Source organism: Macrotis lagotis, chromosome 5, assembly GCF_037893015.1.
Source record: "Macrotis lagotis isolate mMagLag1 chromosome 5, bilby.v1.9.chrom.fasta, whole genome shotgun sequence".
Classification (NCBI taxonomy): domain Eukaryota; kingdom Metazoa; phylum Chordata; class Mammalia; order Peramelemorphia; family Peramelidae; genus Macrotis; species Macrotis lagotis.
This window is the reverse complement of record NC_133662.1, coordinates 260,541,867-260,554,198: the sequence shown is the minus strand read 5'-3', so window position 1 is coordinate 260,554,198 and position 12,332 is coordinate 260,541,867. Positions and strand designations below refer to the sequence as shown.

At 37.5% G+C, this 12,332-nt stretch overlaps 1 pseudogene; it reads right to left on the bottom strand.

Moving 5' to 3' along the window:
• Positions 1-4,130: 4,130 nt before the first annotated feature.
• On the bottom strand, positions 4,131-4,634 carry LOC141489539 (PRELI domain containing protein 3A pseudogene; annotated as a pseudogene).
• Positions 4,635-12,332: the final 7,698 nt, after the last annotated feature.

Genomic DNA, 12,332 nt, shown 5'->3' with positions numbered 1-12,332 from the left:
ACATCCCTTCAACCAGATTTCCCCAGCCTGAGTCCTTCCCCTGGAAGATCTGACTTGTCCACTCGACTCCATAAGCCAAGGATTCCCTGGGTTGCCCATGTTCTACCCACTGTCTATACTCTTTTTCTTCATGGTACAGTGGTTGTCAGGGAGAGTCTAGGCAGGGAGAAGCAGAAACAAGACAAGACAAAAGTGAACTGTGGAAGAGGGGGGGAGAGAGAGAGAGAAAGAAAAAGGGAAAAAGAAAGGGCAAAGAGATGAAGGAGACAGGAACAGAGAAAGCAGATGACCTGTCATGTAGAAAAGATGGGGGAGAATCAGGAATGGCAAGTGAAGAATCCTGGGATTCAAAACATAAAAGATTGGCAAGTCTAGAACTAAGGGTGGAGGTTGCCAAGCAGGTAATTTGGGAAGAAGGCCTTATTAAATTTTGTGGGGAACTATAGCAATGAATTTGGAATCAAATGGACTGAGTTTGAATATGTCTTTGAGTCATTGATCATGAAGTAATTTCCTTTTTCTAATTGAAGACTCACTTGCTATGTTTCCAGAACTGTTCTAGGAGCTAGGTGGACTTCACAATATTCTATTTATGTCATGGCAGCAGTCATCCATTTTCTTCCTAGAGCAAGTAATTCCCATTTGTAGGTTGGTGAAGTGTTCCCCTGATGCCTGCATTCTGGGTGCTTACTTCTATCCATTAGGGCTGAACAGTCTTGCCATTGTGGCCTGTGAAGAACCCTCAGGACAATTTGTATTTGAAAATTTCTCCTTCCTGCCCCATTCTTGATTTTCTGGTTTTCAAAATGTCACTACACAGGTTATCTTCTTCCCTTTCCCTGTATCTCTCCCGCCTTCTTTAGTCCCTTTTGTGTTTTGTCTTCTTCCTTTAGAAACTCTTGGAGGACAGGTCAGCTCCCAGCAGTAGCCCACACTAGGATCACATTAGATAAGTGACCTTTGATCCTCCATGAGTGAAATAATATAGATATTTTTTACTGACTGCCAGTCAGTAAATTATATTCATTATATTCACCTTATTTCAATAGGGTGAAATGGAGGCATGTCAAATGCTGCTAACAGAGCCTTGGCACTATAATAAACATGGTACTTCTTAAATTAATTCACAGATTTAATGTGATGCCAATTCGGTTAGCAAGGAACCACTTTCAAGAACTAGATGAAATAATAACAAAGTTCATATACTATAGAAGGTCAAGAATCCTAAAGGAAATAATAAAAAAAGAATAGGAGAAAAGGGAACCTAGCAGTACCAGCTGCCAATGTGTATTATAAAGTTGTAATCATGAAACCGGGTTACAAAATACAAAAGTTTAACAGTGAAACAGATTAGGTAAAAATATTGAGAAACAACTGAACATAGTAGCCTAGTATTAGCCAAAGGACAAGACGTACCCGGTTAAGAAATCCTGTTCAAAGAAAAACATCTGGGAAGAGTGGAAAGTAGTCTGACGGAAATTAGGTGTAGCTCAGTATCTCACACCACATACTGCAATAAGTTCCAAACAGACATTTGACTTCATTATAAAAATTCTTATAAACAAATTTGAGAAGGGGCACAAAACTTCCTCTTTTATGGATAGAGGAGTAATTCCAAACTAAACAAGAGACAGAAATGATCATAAATGTATAAAACTGAAAAACTTTTGCGCTAGTGAAAACAATGAAGCCAAAATTAGAAGAGAAACAATTAACTGAGGACCACACCCTGGCAATAAATTTCTCTCATAAAAGTCTTATATTCACGATGTAGAGGAAATTGAAGCACACATATAAGAAGAGCTTATTTGAAAGACAATGATCAAAAGATTTAAACAAGCAATTTTCTTTCTTTCTAATATTTTTGCACTGAACTTAATAAACACACAAAATGGGTGTTTCAATAAACAGTAGAACAGAAAAAGCTTATTAAACTGCAAACTCTCTATTATGCAAAACTTAACTCTTCTTTTAAATATATGATCAATTTAACATGTAACTTTCAAAACTGGTCTACTTGTCTGTGTTCTTTCTGGCCTTCTATTCTCTTTTGTGAATTTTAACAAATGGTTCAAGGACCCTATTTTCTCCTCCTCCTCCTCTTCTTCTTCTTCTTCTTCCTCTTCTTCTTCTTCTTCTCTTTCTCCTCCTCCTCCTTCTTCTTCCTTCTTTTTCTTCTTCTTCCTTTTTCTTCTTTTTTTCCTTCTCCTCCTTTTCCTCCTTCTCCTCCTCCTCCTTATTTTCCTGCTCCTCTTCCTTCTCCTTCTTCATTAAAGGCAATGACAGATTCCTAGAGTTCAGAACTAGAGCCCTTGAGAGCTGAGGTGAATGGGAGTTCCTACTTAAACCTGGGAGAGAACTGAGACTGGTGGAGCTCGTTTGTGAAAGCTCTTAGCTGAGGGAAAAGCTCAGCCAGTTCCTACACACATGATAACAAATATGGGAAAATGCTGCAGGTTTGCTTATCTCTGTGAGGGCTGGGTGGGTGAGGGTGACCTGGTGATTCTTCTCTTTATTTCAGAGGTTTCAATATCTCCTCATGGGCATCTTCAATGTGTGGGCTCTTCAATCTGTCCTGGTCTTTGTTTGAGCATCTTCTGATCATGTGGTTACTTCTGGATGCCACCTACTCCCTGGGGAAAATCTTGATTCTTGGTGGACTCTGTGCTGTGCTGGTATCTTTCTTCCTGCTGAAGGGACTAGTGGTTCCTAATTCTCCCCCATCTCCCCTGAACAAGAGAGCACAGGGTTGACTATTGCAATTCCCCATTGAAAACCTGGTGGTGCTTATTTGTTCCATGTCTTGAAACTTAAGTGAATTTTTCTAATTACTGGGGTCAAACAGATTTGTCCTTATGTCCAGAAAGACCATAGGCATTAGTTCTTGTGTCACAACTTCTGGCAACATATGTTCATGTATGACTTCTTCCTCATTAGTGGTCTGGTAGACAATCTAAGTAAAGGCTGGCTGGCAAGGTAGCAGATGAAGCTGGAGCAGGCTATCTCAATTGGCCTTGCAAGGGATCATGCTATTCCTCATTTCTCACATTCAGAGCGAGAATACTCTGGGAGTCCATGCCCATCTCTTTATTTTCTTGGCTAGCAAAATAGTTTATTTCTCCTTAAAGTACCTCAAACAATTTACTTGGGCATATTAGTTACAATGAACGTAAATTAGGAAAATATATTCCCAATCTTATTTCCAAATACTAGTTTAAAATAAGGATTTATTCAAGTTATTAATTATGTAATTTTAATCAAGACCTACCTCTTAAATTCCCCCTAAATCCTGCTTTTATGAATTTACTAAGTGGGGTTACAATATGTGCAACATGGATGCAGGTTCATAGGAGGAAAATAAGTACGGACAGTGGAGGTGCAGAGACCTTTCAATTATACCATCTGCAACAGTGTTCAGTTGTGCTTTGCCTACTCCAATGGTTTTTAACCTGGAGTCCATGAACTTAAAAACATTTTTTGAGAAATATATTTTAAAATAATTGCTGTCCTTTACAATCTTAAATATTTTATTTGATGCATCAAAAAAATTCATCTGAGAAGGGCTCCATAGCTTCAGCAGCCTGCCAAAAGGGTCTGTGACACAACAATATTAACAACCCTTACTCTCATCATGAAAATAACTTTTTTTCTAAAGGGAATCATTTCTGTCTTTCATTACAGTGAATTTTAAAGATCTAAGCTGAAACTTTAATGAATGATTGTGTGGAAATTATACCCTTTCTCACATTCTAACTTCAGGAATCACAAAGAATAGAAATTTTTTGGTTACAATTTTTGAAATCTTAATTTCATCTTCTTAGCTCCTCACTAATATTATTTCCACTCTCTGGGGGGAGGGGGGAGTCAAAGATTTACATTTACTCACTTGGTGAAAAGGTTAATTTTCCTCAGAAAATAAAATGACCCTTCCTGTAACTCCCACCAAAAGCCATCAGATGGTTAATTGTTGCCTTTATGATTAATTTCCTAATTCAACTCATAATCATTTCTAGGAGTGTATTAATAGTTGATGGTCTGAAGAACCAAGTAGAGCCCAAACTGCTTATCAGTCCGAGATGGTACAAGGTAGGGAAAAGCAACCCCTCGCCCCATCTAGGCTTCTGCATATTTCACAGTGCTTTGGCATCTTGAGGCTGCTGCTGTTGCTGCTTAAGTTGCATGCTCTGTCGAGGTGGTGCTGCCAGTTCCTCAAATTCTGTATTAAGTCTATTGATCACCCATTCCAAGGCATCTCGACCCTTCCTTGCATTGGATGATATGGTATTTGCCATTAGGCTTTCCAAGTAGCTGCCTAAGCTAAATCCCTTCACAGTGATGACTGCTTCATGTGTCAGTACTGTCATTTCAGGATTATCAGGATGAGGTATGTACACCAACCTCTCATTCACCAACACCAAATTTGTGAGTGTGATCACTTTCACAAGAGTTGGGAGTCCCCACTCAGTGCTGAGAAGATGATGGCTATGTAACCGGCCTCTATTATCAAGGCTCCTATTTAACACATCCACTCCTACTACACAAGGGTTCATTGGATTTGGATATTTTCTCATAGAAGCTTTGATGACAGTGTCCCATGGGTGGCCAAACATGTGCTTGGAGCCCCAGATCTTCATCTTGCCCCCGTGGCAGATGCAGGGCCAGAGGCGCCCCGCAGCCTCTACTGGCCAGTGCCTTGGAGGCCCAGGACCCGCAGGACTGTGTGGGGCTCCCTACTCTCCACATGCCACTATCCCGCACTGGGCCCTGCAGTCCTCGCCACTCATTAGGATACTCAGGCCCAAGGGGCCGTCATGGCATCTGTGTCATGAGCACCGTTTCTGAGTATCCCCGGGTGTTTGTGGGGCCCCGGGGAGGCACCCCACTCTGGCAGCTGCCAGTCCTGGAGCAGAGACGAGTCTGGACTCCCAATCGCACTCTCTTCTTCCCCATGCCCATCTCTTGCTGCTACGTTCCAATATGTTGATCCTTCTGATACTGATCTTTGGTTCTCTGACCAACCTATGTTTTGGGTATTCAAGATAAGGATATTTCTTCTTTTTGATTCATAGTTTATATACTGAAATAACTTACTCTATTGCTCAATTACTGGCTATCAGGAGATGTCATGTTCCTCACCACCTTCTTCTTCTGACACCTGGTCCTGAGTGCTTTGATGATAGCTGGCACCTATGGACTCTGTAGATTCTGGTCCCCATCGCAACCTACCTCAGCAGGTGACAAAGAGTGCTGGTGCCAGCTATGCCTCACAGATTCTAACACTGAGGAGCTAAAGAAGCTGATCATTGAAATGAATCAAGAAGATGGTAGTTTCACTTTTCTGTGCATTTTCTCCATCATCAAGCCAACTGTTTTTACTATTAGGATTCTCAGATAAAATGGTTAGTACTAATTGAGGCATGCTCTTGTCTGTCCATCTTGTAGATAGAAGGTAAAGACCCTAACTCAGAGAGACCTAGAGTCTCTTAGGAGAATATGATTTGATCTCCAGCACTGAAAGACTTCCTTGAAGAAATCAGGAAGGAGTTTCAAAATCAACTGGAAAATTTGGGAAAAGAAACCTAAGAGAAGATTAACACCTTGCAACAAGAAAACAAATCCTTGGAAAATACAATTGGATGAATGCAAAAAGAAAATATTCTCTCAAAATCTCAATTGGTCAAATGGAAAATCCTTACAGAAATAGAACTGACCAACTGGAAAAGGAGTTGCAAAAGGTAAATGAAGAAAATTCTTCTCTGAAAAAAGAATGGAGTCTCTGGAAACCAATGACTTCATGAGACAACAAGAATCTGTTAAATAAAACCAAAAAATCAAAAAAAATAGTAGAAAATGCAAAATACCTCATCCACAAAACCACTGACCTCGAGAACAGGTCAAGAAGAGATTAGCTAAGAATTATTGGTCTTTCTGAAAACATTGAAGAGACTAAAACCTGGACTCAATATTACAGGATTTGGTGATGGAAAACTGGCCTGATATCATGGAACCAGAGGGCAAAATGGTTATTGAAAGAATAAATCTATTCCACTCCTGAAAGAGATCCCAAAATGAAAACGCCAAGGAATATTGTGGCCAAATTCCAGAACTCCCAGATAAAGAGAAAATCCTGCAAGCAGCCAGAAAGAAACAATTTAGATACCAAGGAGCAACAGTAAGGATTACACAGGACCTGACTACATCAACATTAAGGCATCAAAGGACCTGGAATGCAATATTCTGAAAAGCAAGGGAGCTTGGAATGCAGCCAAGAATTCATTATCTGGCAAAACTGAGCCTTCTCTTCCAGGGCAAAAGATGGACATTTAATGAAATAGGAGATTTCCAACTTTTCCAGATGAAAAGACCAGAGCTAAATAGAAAATTTGAATTTCAAACAGGAGACTCAAGAGACACATGAAAAGGTAAAAAAGGGAAAAGAAAAAAAATTGCTATCCAATAAGATGAAACTGCTATATCCCCACCTGGGAGAAAGATTCTCATAACTCTTGAGAACTGTAACTCTATTAGAGAGAATATACTTAGCCAGAAGTAATGGACACTCATGACTTCTCTGTGATTCAGATAGAATGATTTAAAAACAATACCTCCTTAAAAAAAGGGGGACAGTAAAGAGATGGGGGGATGGAGAAGATTCAGTGGGGATAAATCTCATTACATTAAGAGGTACAAAGAACTTATTGCAATAGAGGGGAAGAAGGGAGGAGGTGAGACACAGCTGAATCTTACTCTCATCAGATTGGCTTAAAGTTAACATACATAAACTCAGTTAAGAAATTTATCTTACCTTTAAAGTGTGAAAAGGGAAAAAGGGGAGGGGGAAAGGGGGGATGAACAGAAGGAAAGAAAGGAAGAAGGGAAAAGGGAAAAGTGGAAAAGGGGAGGGGATGTTGGATATAAGAGAGTAAACACACTGAAGGTTGTGGTATTCAGAAACAAAATACTGGGGAATATGGATGAAGGGGAAAAATACAAACAGAGGGAAAATAGCATGGAGGGCAATAAAGAGTTAGTAATTATAACTTTGAATGTGAATGGGATGAACTCTCCCCTAAAACATAAGCAAATAGCAGCATAGATTAAACACCAGAATCCTACAATATGCTGCTTACAGGAAGTTCATTTGAAGCAGAGAGTAAATGTAAAAGGTTGGAGCAAAATATATTTTGTTTCAACTGAAGTGAAAAAAGAAGGGGTAGCAATCTTTATCTCAGACAAAGCAGCCACAAAAATAGATAGCTTTAAAAAGAGATAAAGAAGGAAACTATATCCTCCTAAAAGGTACCAAAGACAATAAAGTGATTTCAATACTAAATATGTATGCACCCAATCGTATGGCATCCAAATTCTTAGAGGAGAAGTTGAAGGAGTTACAGGAAGACATAGATAGCAAAGCTCTACTAATAGGAGACCTCAGCCTCCCACTCTCAGATTTAGATAAATCTAACCATAAAATAAAAAATAAGGAAGTTAAGGAGGTAAATAGATTCTTAGAAAACCTAGACATGATAGACTTATGTAGGAATGGGGATAAAAAGGAATATACTTTCTTTTCTGCAGTACATAGCACTTACACAAAAATTGACCTTGTACTAGGGCATAAAAATCTAATAATCAATTGCAGAAAGGCAGAGTGATTACATCTTTCTCAGATCATAATACAATAAAAATCATATGCGATATTGGATGGGGGTTGGTGGTGGCTAGGTGATGCATTGAATAGAGCACTGGCCCTGGAGTCAGGTAGAGTTCAAATCTGACCTCAGACACTTAATAATTACCTAGCTATGTGGCATTGGGTAAGCCACATAACTCCCTTTGCCTTGCAAAAACCTAAAGAAAAAATATTGGACCAGGGAGATATAGAACCAAAACTAATTGGAAACTAAATAACTAAATAAAGAATGAGTGGATCAAACAACAAATTATGGAAAGAATTAATTATTTTTTTCCTCGATAATGACAATAATGAAACAACATACCAAAACCTATGGGATACCCTCAAGGTGGCTGTCAGGGGATATATTATATCTTTAAATGCTTATATGAATAAATTAGAGAAAGAGGAAATCAATGAACTAAGCATGCAACTAAAAAAATTAGAAAAAGAACAAATTACAGTTATTACTATTATTTTTTAATTTTAATTTTAGTTTCTTTTCTCTCCCTTTTACTTTATCACTCAAGCGAGTCTATATTTATGGGGGAGGGGTATTTTGTTTACTCTTAAACAAGAATATTTTATCAATGTATAAAAAATTATTTGTACAAAATGAGAATAAATATTAAAAAAATTAAAAGAAAAAGAACAAATTAAATCCCCAATACAAAATTAGAAATTCTAAAAATTAAAGGAGAAATTAATAAAATCAAAAGCAAGAAAACTATTGAACTAATAAATAAAACCAAGAGTGGGTTTTATGAAACAACCCCCCAATAAAATTGATAAATCTCTGGTCAATTTGATTTAAAAAAAAAGAAATCCTAATTGCTAGTATCATAAATGAAAAAGGTGAACTCACCACCAATGAGGAGGAAATTAAAGTAATAATTTGGAATTATTTTGCCCAACTCTATGCCATTAAATTTGATAATCTAAGTGAAATGGATGAATATTTACAAAAATATAAGTTGCCCAGGTTAAATGAAGAGGAGATTAAATAGCTAAACCACCCTATCTCAGAAAAACAAATTCAACAAGCCATCATTGAACTCCCTAAGAAAAAAATCTCTAGGGCCTGATGGATTCACAAGTGAATTCTACCAAACATTTAAGGAACAATTGATTCCAATTCTGTATAAACTCTTTGGGAAAACAGGGGAAGGTGGAACTCTGCCTAACTCTTTCTATGACACCAATATGGTGCTGATACCTAAACCAGGAAGAATTAAAACAGAGAAAGAAAATTATAGACCTATCTCCCTGATGAATATAGATGCAAAAATCTTAAATAAAATCTTAGCAAAATGATTATAACAAGTTATCACTAAGATAATACATTTTGATCAAGTAGGATTCATTCCAGGAATGCAGGGCTGGTTCAATATTAGGAAAACTGTTAGTATAATCAATTATATCAACATCAAACCTATCAGAAATTGCAGGATAAAAATTTTTTTTAAATTATATGATCATATCAATAGATGCTGAAAGAGCTTTTGACAAAATACAGCACCAATTCCTACTAAAAACACTAGAGAGTGTAGGAATAAATGGACTTTTCCTTAGAATAAGTAGCAGTATCTATCTGAAACCATCAACAAGCATTATATTAAATGGGGAGAGGCTAGAAGCATATCCAATATCCCAAGATCAGGGTTGAAACAAGGATGCCCATTATCACCACTACTATTCAATATTGTATTAGAAATGTTAGCTTTGGCAATAAGAGAAGAAAAAGAAATTGAAGGAATTAGAATTGGGAAGGAAGAGACAAAACTCTCACTCTTTGGAGATGACATGATGGTATACCTAGAGAATCCCCCCCCCCCCATAAATCATGTAAAAAACTACTAGAAATTATTAGCAGCTTTAGCAAAGTCTCAGGATATAAATAAATCCTCATACATCCTCAACATTTCTATATATGACTAGCAAGATACAGCAGAAAGAGCTAGAAAGAGAAATCTCATTCGAAGTAACCAAAATACCTGGGAGTCTCCTCGCCAAGGCAGACTCAGAAACTTTTTGAAAACAATTGCAAAGCACTTCTCACAAATAAAATCATATTTAAATAACTGGACAAATAACAACTACTCATGATAGGCTGAGCAACTATAACGACAATTCTACCAAAACTAAACTGCCTGTTTAGCGCCCTACCAACCAAAATTCCAAAGAATTACTTTAATGAGTTAGAAAAAATTGTAAGCAAATTCATATGGAGAAATAAAAAATTGTGAATCTCCAAGGATTTAATAAAAAAAAAAAAGTTCAAAAGAAGGGCTTAACCCTACCAGATCTAAAATTATATTATAAAGCATCCGTCATTAAAACTGTCTGGTATTGGCTAAGAAATAGAATGGTGGACCAGTGGAATAGACTAGGTGTAATAGCAGGAATTGATTATAGTAATCTGCTGTTTGATAAAAACCAAAGAGTCCAGCTATTGGGATAAAAACTCTCTCTCTTTGATAAGACTTGCTGAGAAAATTGGAAGTCACTATGGCAGAAATTTGGATTAGAGCAACACCTCACACCCTATACCAAGATAAGATAAAAATGGATACAGGATCTAAACATAAAAAATAATATAAGCAAACTAGGAGATCAAGGAATAGTTTACACCCTCAGATATATGGAAAGGGAACCAGTTTATGACCAAGGAAAAGATGAATAACATCATTAAAAACAAACAAGACAATTTTGATTACATTAAATTAAAAAGATTTTTGCACCAACAAAACCACTGTAGCCAAGAGCAAAAGAAATGTAGTAAATTGGAAAACAATTTTTACAACTAGTATTTATGACACAGGACTAATTTCTAAGATATATAGAGAACTGAGTCAATTTTTTTTTTAAAAAAAAAAGACAACCCAGGCAGCCCAGGCCCCACCGGCCTGGCCGGGAACAAAAAAGACAATCCATTCCCCAATTGACAAATGGTCAAAGGATATGCAAAGGCAATTTACAGATGAGGAAATCAAAGCAATCTATAGTCATATGAAAAATTGCTCTAAATTAGTACTTATTAGAGAAATGCAAATTATAGCTTCTCTGTGGTACCACCTCACACCTCTCAGACTAGCCAATATGACCAGAAAGGACAATGATCAATGTTGGAAGGGATGTGGGAAATCTGGGACACTGATACATTGTTTGTGGAGTTGTGAACTTATCCAACGTTTCTGGAGAGCAATTTGGAATTATTCCCAAAGGGCAATAAAAATGTGCATACCCTTTGATCTAGCAGCCCTATTTGTGGTGACAAAGAATTGGAAATTGAGTGAATGCCCATCAGTTGGGGAATGGCTTAATAAACTGTGGTATATGTATGTGATGGAACACTATTGTTCTATTAGAAACCAGGAGATACAGGATTTCAAGCAAACCTGGAAGGATTTGCATGAACTGATGCTGAGCAAGATGAGCAGAACCAGAAAAACACTGTACACCCTAACAGCAACATGGGGGTGATGGTCAACCTTAATGGATTTGCTCATTCCAACAGCGCAACAATAAGGCACAATTTTAAGTTATCTGTGAGAGAGAATACCATCTGTATCCAGAGAAAGAATTGTGGACTTTGAATAAAGACCAAAGACTATTGCCTTTAATTTTTAAAAAAAGTTATCTTATTATGTAATTTTGCTATATCTCATACTTCATGTTTCTTCCTTAAGGATATGATTTCTCTTTCATCACATCCAATGTAGATCAATGCATACCATGGAAACAATGTAAAGACTAACTTCTGTGGGGGATGGGGGAGGGATGCAAGATTAGGGGGAAAACTGTAAAATTCGAAAATAAATAAAATCTTTCTTAAAAACATCCAAATACAGGATGATAGAAAGAAGGGATAGCATCTTCCTTGACCAGTTTTGGAGATCCAGATAGATGGAATGGTCCAGAGGTCTGTGAAACTATGTCTTTTCCATGAATGATTCTGGACAAGCTGCTCTGACTTTATGTGGCTAGCAAACAGGAATGCTCTAGAGAAGACTAGGGCATTTCTGAGGTCAGGATTGTGTTGTTCCCCTCAGTGGGACTGTCAAAAGTTATGGCCTTTCCTCTCTTTTTACCCCTTTTCTTATCCTCTTTCTTCCTGACTCCTTTGTCTTTTCTTCCCTACCTTCTCCCCTTCTTCATACCACAGGCAGCTTCTCTAGTAGCAAAAGGAAGAAATCTGATTGCTTTCTTCAAAGGACAGGAGATAATTCTGATTAAACTTCGACTTGATATATTAAAGGTTTAGAAAAAGGACAGTGGTGATCAGAGAACAAAAATTCAGATTTTTCCTGCTCCTTGAGAGTCCACTAGCCTAGGTGTACATGGGTTACTGAGCTCCTGCACTCTTGAATTTTCAGATCTGGTCATTGCGAAAGGCAATGGATTAACTTTTATCCTTTTCATCCCTGAAGTGTGATCTTTTAACGCCTTCTTATGTTGATTTTGATGGGGTTTTTGTGATCTAAATGCTTATTTTGTGATTTTAATGCTTATTGCTTTTTAAACTTCAAACCTGAGTAGTAGATTAAGCCTTCAAGACATTTGCTGAATAAATCTAGAGAAGGGGAAGGAAGGTTCATCCATGCAGATTCACTGAATAGTGCTGGGAGGGGATGTTACCTATGAGAGTACAGCTCCC